Source organism: Urocampus carinirostris, chromosome 10 (genome assembly GCF_059441175.1).
Source record: "Urocampus carinirostris isolate Australia breed hairy pipefish chromosome 10, RoL_Ucar_1.0, whole genome shotgun sequence".
Taxonomy (NCBI): domain Eukaryota; kingdom Metazoa; phylum Chordata; class Actinopteri; order Syngnathiformes; family Syngnathidae; genus Urocampus; species Urocampus carinirostris.
The window spans coordinates 11,521,210-11,530,838 of NC_142358.1; the positions used below are offsets into that span (position 1 = coordinate 11,521,210).

Sequence of the window (9,629 nt, forward strand, 5' to 3'; positions counted from 1 at the left end):
CAGTTACTTTTATTTAGAAAATAAAAGTTGTCCAACACGCAGGGACAATAAACAAAACAAAAACAGGCAAACAGGAACTCAGACTAGGTAATACTTACAAAACAGGCTTAAAGGTACTAACTCAGACAAACGGGCATGACAGGTCTTCCTTGAGTCAAACAAAACAGAACAGAGCAGAGCAATACAGAGCAATGCAATGAACCAGCAACCGGCAGTCCCCAAACCAGCCCTTAAGAATCCCAAACGTAATTAGGACAATCTGTGTCAGCCGGTGTCAAGGGGCGGGACCAGCTGGTTGTCATGACGACCATGCAGGACATGACAGGTAATGAGTAATCAAGCTGATACCATCACCAATATTACTAGGATCTGGTACAACAGCTTCTACCAGTGGCTGCCAACAGGAACACGGACCGGCCCATATACAGTACCTGTTCCTCATTAACCGTGCCGGACAGTTGTCAAGAAACCATTGTTTAAGGACTGGGCTGCCAGCAGAGGCTGTTGGTTCATTGTCTTTCACTCCCATTTGCATATCTGGGTAAGGTTTTTTTGTTTCAGGTTTTGGTTTGGATACTTTGTTTGGTCTTTTATGACCAATTGTTTGTTTCTTTCTTTGTTTCTGATTTTGTTATTACAGACGCTGCCCTACTTACGAACGATCATTCAAGTTTCTTCAGGGCTATATTTTGTATGTTTAAGGCTTGTATAAATAACCTGTATGGTTTTGTACTAAAAAAATAACACTTCATAAAATAATATGCTCTTTAAAGATAAATATCGTTGAGTTTAACTTACTTTTGGGAGATGCGCTTCAAGAGGTCCTCCGCTGTGGTAAAAAGTGGCTGAAAAAAAGCTTTCTGACCATTTTCTCAACCGCATCAAGCTTTCTCATTTCACTTTCATTTCAAAAGAAACGGCTCGCTTCTTATTTACACTTTACACCAACCATATTGAATAGATGCATGAAATATTAAACAATAAAAATGTAGAAGGTCTTAGTGCACTGGAGATAGTATAGGGGTAGAATGTGAGGTGCGCATTCATGATGTCAGTAGGGGGGGGAGGATTTTGTAAGGTTTATTGTTCTATGTTCTTTATCAATTATCCATTATCCATTATCGGTCAAATCAAGGGGCCGAGACACTTGTTCTCAGCCAAGAGGCTGGGTCAAGATCCTAGCCACAGAGTCATACAGCGATCAGTGCACCGTTCCCGGAGGTACTGCAATACCGGGCTGATGCGTGGAGTGGACAGAGCAAGCTTATTCCATCTCCGGATTGCAAAAATCACTGAAACATCTTAATACTAGAACATCACGAATGTCGCGAGAGTTGGTGCGAGAGTATAGAGGAGCGCAAGAGTTTAGTTGGGGAGAGAGTTAGGTGTGTTTACCATAAACGATTGCTGACGGTTGCTGATCTCCAAAGGGACCGTAAGTGTTTCATGAAGGAGGAGCAATCCATTACCCACACAAAACGACACGCTACATTGGTGGCAGCGGAGGGATTACGAGCAGGTTAAGGAAAGATGTTTTCACACGAACTTGTAAGAGGAAGTGGAATTTTTTACTTCCGGGTGGATGCTGGGTGACCACTCACAGCGCCACGCGCCGGTAGCAGCGGAAAGAAGCACTGTCCTGTACTCGGAAAAAGTTGCACACAATACAAAATCTAACTTACAGCAATGTCCGGATTTTTTTCGAAATCTGGAAATAAACGTTTGTACGTATCATTTTACGTAAGTCGAATGGTCGTGAGTAGGGGAGCGCCTGTAAATAATTTTGGGGGGAAATAGGGACAATTTCTGTTATTCTATGAACAGAATCATATTTATTTAAATTGCAAACTAACATCTTTGAAAGTTTTCAGGGTTTCTGTTTTAAAACTGAACAAAAAAAAAATGTTTTTTTTTCCTTGGTAACAAGAAATTTACTGGAGAATGCCTTTTTTTTAAAATCCCTCTTATTTTTTTTGTTTTTTACATGTGGCCATCAGAGTAAAACGTTTGTACAGTTCTACTGAGGAGGATAAAGTGCACCATTAGTCGGGAGAAATATCACATGTAATTTTGTAATGATTACCTCGACCACTTCCGCAGTAGAAGTTAAAGGGATGTTGTTTATTTTTAGCGCCTCCTGGTGGTGATAAAATACTCATTCATTGATAAAAAAAGAAACAATATCAATCTAAATAATAAAAAAAAAATATGTGAACTATCATATAAATGTGCATTTTACTTATACTTGTAGGTACCCTCAAAAAACAAAATCCTTGTGAAAGCCTGGCTAAAAAAAGAGACAATGGTGCAGTTTGGTCACTTTGAGTCCCTGTAGTTTGTATTCTTCCTTATGCCTTGTAACACTCGTTTTCAGTTTCACTACAGTGATGTCTCGTGATCAACTATTACACAGTGTACCTTTAAGGTCCGCCTGTCTTGTCGTGTACGTAATAGCTGCTGAGTGTCTTAAAGGGAGGCACTTATTCAAGTGATACATCAAAAGGTGGATGTAATATCAAGGAACCACCATGGGCCCGGACAGCGGCCATAAATCTGACTCTACTGGCGGTGCCACAAACGCGTCTGCATCTGTCGCTGCAGCGCATGAAATCGGCTGCGAGATTTGGTGCCATCAAATTGAGGCATGCTTACTGAAGCCAAAACATTGCATTGAAATGCGCCGTCACGTTTGTTCAATGTTGCCTGGAGGAATACGATAAATAAATGCTGGCATTCGGATGGGACAAGGAACGATTGCTGTGTGTCCTTTATCTTAGCGCCTTCGGAGGCGTAGATTCTAAATTACTGTAATAAGGAGAGAACGTCACGACTTGGAATGTGTCAGTGACATTCAATCGTAAAGGAGTGAAAACGTTTTGTCATTGAAATTGTGACGTCGGCCGTTAAAGCTAGAAGTTCTTCTGAGTTTTGAATCACATTAGTTGAAATGAACTGAAGAGTCTCAAGGCCAAGACACTTTAATTATCTTTTGAAATCTCAACTCAAATCACATAAAACCACCCAGATTCCTCGGCATACTAATGGAAGGTTGTTGGTTTTTTTCTATGTGCTGTTTATCTTCTGTTTTAATTCATCGCATTCATGCTAAAACAAGAAAGCCAGTTTGGTATCTTGGAATATTGAACTATGTCACACCATATACAGTTATGATTGCATAATTTCATCACTTATTACCACTTTGCTTAATTAGTCGTAAATTATATAACTTCAGCGTCATTGTAAGGCCAACCATCTTACTTTGTTGAATAGAATACACAATGAGAGACAGGAAACGTGATTTTCAACTCATGAGGAGATGGGATCAGCTGAATTACGATAATAATGCCAGCGTTGAAAATCACTCATGGGAAGTCCATTAATAGTCCCTATTAACAAAATACAGTTGATTTCCTTAGGTAAAGGTTATGCCGCTTGAGCAGGATTTTGCCATGGATGACAAGGCTATTGTCCGTAGAACAGTGCTCTATTCAACTGTGGGACCCCTCAAATGTTTAATGTTGAGCTTTGTAATAGAGCTTATAAATACAGTTTATGGATTGCTGTTTTTGTATGGAGTTATGGTAAACCACCTCAGTCTTCGCCAAGGGTGGGCAATACTAGGAATTTTAGTGTTGATTCAGTCAGTAAATAAAGTATGTCACAAAAATTTTATTTCAATGTTTAATATAACATCACTGAAGAAACATCGCTTTGTCAACAAACGCCATACCTTACTGGAAAGATATCCGGTGGTCTGGTGAGACAAATATCAAATTATTTGACTCAGATGTTGTGAAATATGTGTGGCGGCAACTAGTGAGGAGTACAAACATGTTTGTGTTGTGCCTATAGTCAAGCATGGTGTTGGGAATGTCATTGTTTTGGGCTGCAAGAGTGCAACTGGAGTTGGGGAGTTGTATTTTATTGACGAAAGGACAAACTCAAGCATGCACAGTGAAATACTGGAGGAAGGAGTGATACTTTCCTTCCAGGAACTGGGTCGCAGGGCAATGTTCCAGCCTAACAATGACCCCAAATACACCTCTAAGATGACGAAGGCTTTTCTAAGGTGCTCAGGGTTAAGGGGGATAGACTGGCCAAGCATGTCTCCGGATCTAAACCCAATAGAACATCTTTTGGGCATCCCTAAGCAGAAGGTGGAGATGCATAAGATCTCAAGTATCCCCCAGGTCAGTCATGTTGTCATGAAGAAGTGGAAGAGCATTCTAGTTGCAATTTGTGAATGTCTGGGGATATCCATGGCGAGGAGGATTAAAATCCATCCATCCATTATCTGCACCGCATATGCTCAGTAGGGTCGTGGGGGTGCTGGAGCCCATCCCAGTTATCTTCGGGCAGTGGGCAGGGAACACCCTGAACTGGTCGCCAGCCAGCCGCAGGGCACACAGAGACGGACAACTCACTCTCTCATTCACACCTTGGGACAAGTTGGACCGGCCAATTAACCTGACATGCATGTTTTTGGAATGTTGGAGGAAATCGGAGTGCCCGGAGGAAATCGGAGTGCCCGGAGGAAACCCACGCAAATGCAGGGAGAACATGCAAACTCCACACAGGAAGGTTCGGTCCTATGACCTCAGAACTGTGCCGCACACGCGCTGCCCAAGGATTAAAGTGGTTCTGCAAAATCATCGCGGTCACATAAAATATTGGACTTAAGAAACTTTTACTTTAGGGTATACTCATTTTGAGTTTTTGAGGAGGGGATAATAAATCGACACTGCTATATATAAGTTTTACACAGACTACCCTGCATTGTGTCAAAGCGATATTTATTCGGTGTTGTTCAATTGATGTTCAACACGATGATGAAATTTCTGCAGAAATGTGAGGGGTGTATTCACTTTTGTGACACACTGTACATGGTAGCATCCATCGATACTGATCTGATACCGATACTTTTTGTTTTGAAATGTCAAGATAATTGAATAATTGAGCCCTCCCTTTTAAGTTAGTTTATATTTACAATAAACACAGTACCAATATTTTAAGCACGAAAAATGTTTCATTTTTCTAATAAAATAACTACCCAATTCGAATGTTAATGATATTAAAAAAAGAACTCAGAATAAAGCAAAAAGAATAGAATAAAAATGCAGCAATGGAACAAATAATACAAATGTAACAATGTCAACATGTCAACTATACCCTCCATTTCACAATATTTAGAAAATAAGATTGGAAAGTAAAAATGTTGTCAACAATACAACCTTTAACAGTTTAAAGCAACAACTGCTCCAGGTTAAAAGTCAAACGAAAATATCCGCAACTTAAGAGACAAATCCTTTTCGCTCTGTTTCCATTGTGACAATGGTTTTACAGGTGTTTGTTCAAGGACAGTCACATGTTTACATTTTTGGTTGCAGCTCGCTGCTCTTCTTCATGTGTTTATGTAAATTTGCAACAGTAAACCAGCCTGGTGGCCTTGGGGCAGGGCACCCCTCCCAAGACTGGGAGGTTGTTGGCTCAAGCCTCGGCTGATCATACCTAAGATTTATAGCATTGGTACCCATTGCCTGCTTGGTGCTCAGCATGAGGGATTTGAATTGAGGGATCGGGTGACCTAATGACTCCGAAAGTCAGGTGTTGCGACACATGGGTCAGGTAATAAGTGTAGTCGCATCATTTACTGTGCTCAGTCGAACTATGCATGGGAGCTGACCCCTGGTAGGGCCAAATGGTAAATGGTCTGCAATTATACAGCGCTTTTCAAGTCAATGAAGACCTCCCAAAGCGCTTTACAAAGTGCTTCACACTTACCCATTCACATACACACACACACACCAATAGCGACCATAGAGCCATGCAAGGCGCCGTCCTGCTTATTGGGGGCATTAGGGATTCAGTGTCTTGCCCAAGGACACATCGACATATAACACGGAGGAGCCGGGAATCCAAGAAGAAAAAAGAAGTAGTGGACCACCTTACAGCACAAATGACACATGGCATTGTCCTTTTCTGGTTATAGCTGAAAACTCATAGAACCATGACCATATATGCAGTGACACATTTCAAAATTAAAACATAAGGGACAGAGAAGTCATGTAAAGAAGCACCTTGTATATATGATAACCACAGAGTGGTCCTTACAGGAAATGATGGACTTCCCCAATGAACTTTTATCACTGCATGTATGAAATGGGTTGGTCTATGGTCAACCAATCATTTTGTAGGGCCTCCCCCAAAACTTGACAGGCCTTTGTTCTCTTTGAGAATCTATGCAGCCAGAAACCAGAGCGGGCTAAAAGAAGAAAAAAGTTGGCGTCCTCTTCTCCGCCATCGTAACCAACTCTTTTAACAAGAGGCCTTTTGTTCCCGTGAGGTAAACCAAGAAAAGAAAAATGGACCGTTTTTTGCTGCTTAGGCTAATATTTAAATCCAAATATTAAATCATTCCCCGTCATCTAAATATAATGAGTCTTTTAACACCACAACTTCTTTATTTGTTTGTTTGCCTACACATTTTTCCTTTGGACTGATCAATCGTCAATTTTCATGGACTGGAAAATCTATAATTTAATATGTTTTGAAATAATTGCCTTACATATTATTGGCACCAGCCCAAATCCCAAATCCTGTCGTTTTGTTTCATTTTGTTCTCTTTGTTCATGCTGTGTTCAAAATTCCTCAGAAGAGTTTTATTTAAAGAAAACTCCGTAAATTCAAGAGTGTGTTTGTCTTGAATAAAGTATATTGAACAATCAAAAACGGTAAAAAGAATTGACTTAAAATTGCTTTGCAGTCAACCCTTCAAATTATGAGACTAAAAAGGTTTTTCATTCTGTTCCCCTGGTTTAATTATCTGGAAAAACAAATATGGTGCTCGAAAAAGGCGAGATAAGTTTTGAAAATAATAAACTGGGCTCCTTAATTTAAATTGTATTAATGACCATCCAATTATGCTACAACCTAAAGGAGACTCGTTCAAATTGACCCATGGCCATAGAGTTGATCGAGAGTTATGTTTCAAAGAATCACTCAGCACTTCAGCGAAAAAAGTGACTCCTTTCAACGCACACATGCACATAAAGACATGTTCATATTGTCACAGGCACCAGCAAGCATCTCCACCTGCTTTGACGTCTTCGGCAATTCACAAGAGTTAGAGCAAGCAAATTTTCTCTCTGATTGCCTGTCACGGTGTCTGCAACAGCATATGCGTAAATGTCTGTTTCACAGCATCCAATCAGGCCAAATTCCACTCAGTTGACAGGTTGACAATTCTGTCAATTAGTGGGCCGAGTGACAAGGAAGGATGCTGGAGCTTGACGATTAAAAGAGGCACACAATGAAAAAGAAGAACTGGTTTACAGGCTGGGGGCGTCGTTGGTGTCATGCTCTTTCCGGACATCTTCAATATCTTACCTAATGTTTACTATTATGTGTACAGTAATGCTAATTGTAATTCACCCTGGTCAATCCTGGAAGGGGGATTACCAATTGTGAGGTCCTTTCTCAAGGTTTCTCTTTTTTTCTCACCCTGAGGTTTTTGAGTTGTTCCTTGCCTGCATGCTGGTTTAAGATCAGGTAATTGTGTAATTTTGTAATTGTAATCCTGTGCAGTCGTTTGAGACATTTTTGTGATTAAGGGCTATATAAATAAATGTGACTTGACTTGACTTCGAGAGAAGCAGCACGGTGGCGCAGTGTTTAGCGCATGTGCGGCACAGTTCTGAGGTCATGAGATTGAACCTTCTGTGTAGAGTTTGCATGTTCTCCCCGTGCGTGTATGGGTTTCCTCCGGGCACTCCGGTTTCCTCCCACATTCCAAAAACATGCATGTCAGGTTGATTGGCTGGTCCAAATTGTCCCTTGGTGTGAATGAGCAAGCGAATTGTCTGTCCCTTTGTGCCCTGCGCCTGGCTGGCAACCAATTCAGGGTGTCCCCTGCCCACTGCCCGAAGATTGGGATGAGCTCCAGCAACCCCACAACCCTACTGAGAATAAGCGGTGCAGATAATGGATGGAAGGATGGTTCGAGAGAATTCCACATGGAAGCCGGTGTGGGGGGCTTCTGTGCTCTTAACTCATTCAATGCCAGACGTTTCTCTCAAATGGGCACTAGCCAAACTCTGACATTTTGAGTCATTTTTGAAGGCCTACATAAAATTTAGTTCTGTAGCTATATAGGCATAGGCAGAGGTGGGACTTAATGAGTTACATTTACTTCGTTACATTTACTTGAGTAAGTTTTGGGACATTTTGTATTTCTAGGAGTATTTTTAAGTTACTATACTTTTTACTTTTACTTGAGTCAATTTTTGAAGAGGAAAGTGTAACGACGTTGTAGCCTTTACATGAATCCCCAACACGTAGCGTACAGTATGTATCCATTTTGATAGCTTTATTTTTACTAATTAGGACAGTATTCTATGCACAACGTTGCATTCTTTTATTGATATTGATACAGTAATCTTATTCTTTTTCAAGGTTAGATTGTTCTTTGATCTGAAACTAAATATAATAATTTGAGATGTTTATTTTGTCTTTTTGGTATTAGCATTCAGGTTACATTACTGCAATATTATAGTATTCAGAATCATTATTCAGAATCATTAACTGATTACAATTTTCAACAGGTAACTAGTAACTATATTACGCTTCAGGTCAATGGCCAGCAAAGTGGTCTGTGATGGAGAGTGTTGAGAATAACTCAGTTATAAATGAAGCCCTTACGTAACGGCGTTATTTTTTTAGTAATGGAATTACCTTCTCCCCCGTTACAACGCCGTTATCATAATTGACGGTCAAAAGCGGTGCGTTACTTAGCTGCAGAACGCCAACAGCGGCGTGTCCCTGCAGGCCTGACGCTGTTATGCGCTCTCCTTCGAGTTAGTTAACGTCACGTATATCGGATCATGTCCCCGTTCAAAATAGTGACCATCGCATGGATAAATGGCGACTATGAATATAGTGTATCTACTAATGCACCACAAGAAAAGGCGGATTGATGAATGAGGCACCGACTCGTGACATTCGCGAACAAAACAGCTTTATAAGCCAGCTCCAGAAGTGGGAGCCGGCTACCCACCAATCAAAAGATGGTTCCATTTGATATGCTATTTTTACTCTTGGGATTCGTCAAAATGCATTTTTTAGGGATTCTGTGCTGTTGACTTTGAATTTGTTCAATATAAAAAAGTTTGAAATTGTATTTTATCCTTTCCTTTGTAGATTTTACATATTTGAATTTATGTTCCCCATGTTTTTCAGTGTTAATGCTTAGGTGTTAATGTTGCTTTATTTCCCCCCTTCAACGTTATTCATAATAATACACTATAAATAACCATCACGGACTTTGTGTACTTGCTCAGACTTGTGGAAGCTTAGAGTGAACATTGCTCAAGGTTTCGCAGTTTTCTCATGCTGTGGTTTTTGAGTTTTTCCTTTCCTTCATGTAGGTTTCAGATCAGGGGATGGTGTAATAATAGTCTGTAGCCTTCACAGCCTTTAAAGACTTCTTGTGATTAAGGGCTATTCAAATAAACATGACTTGACTTAAATGGTGATATATGGATAATCAACAAAAAACAACCGAAAAAGTTGACTCTACTTGGTGAGCCAAGCCTAAAAAACGGTCCTCCAAGAAGAGTTGGAATTCCCATCCC

The 9,629-nt window shown here is 40.4% G+C and overlaps 1 pseudogene; it reads right to left on the reverse strand.

Annotated features, from left to right (window-relative positions):
* Positions 1–1,199: 1,199 nt before the first annotated feature.
* On the reverse strand, positions 1,200–1,336 carry LOC148357700 (U2 spliceosomal RNA; annotated as a pseudogene).
* Positions 1,337–9,629: the final 8,293 nt, after the last annotated feature.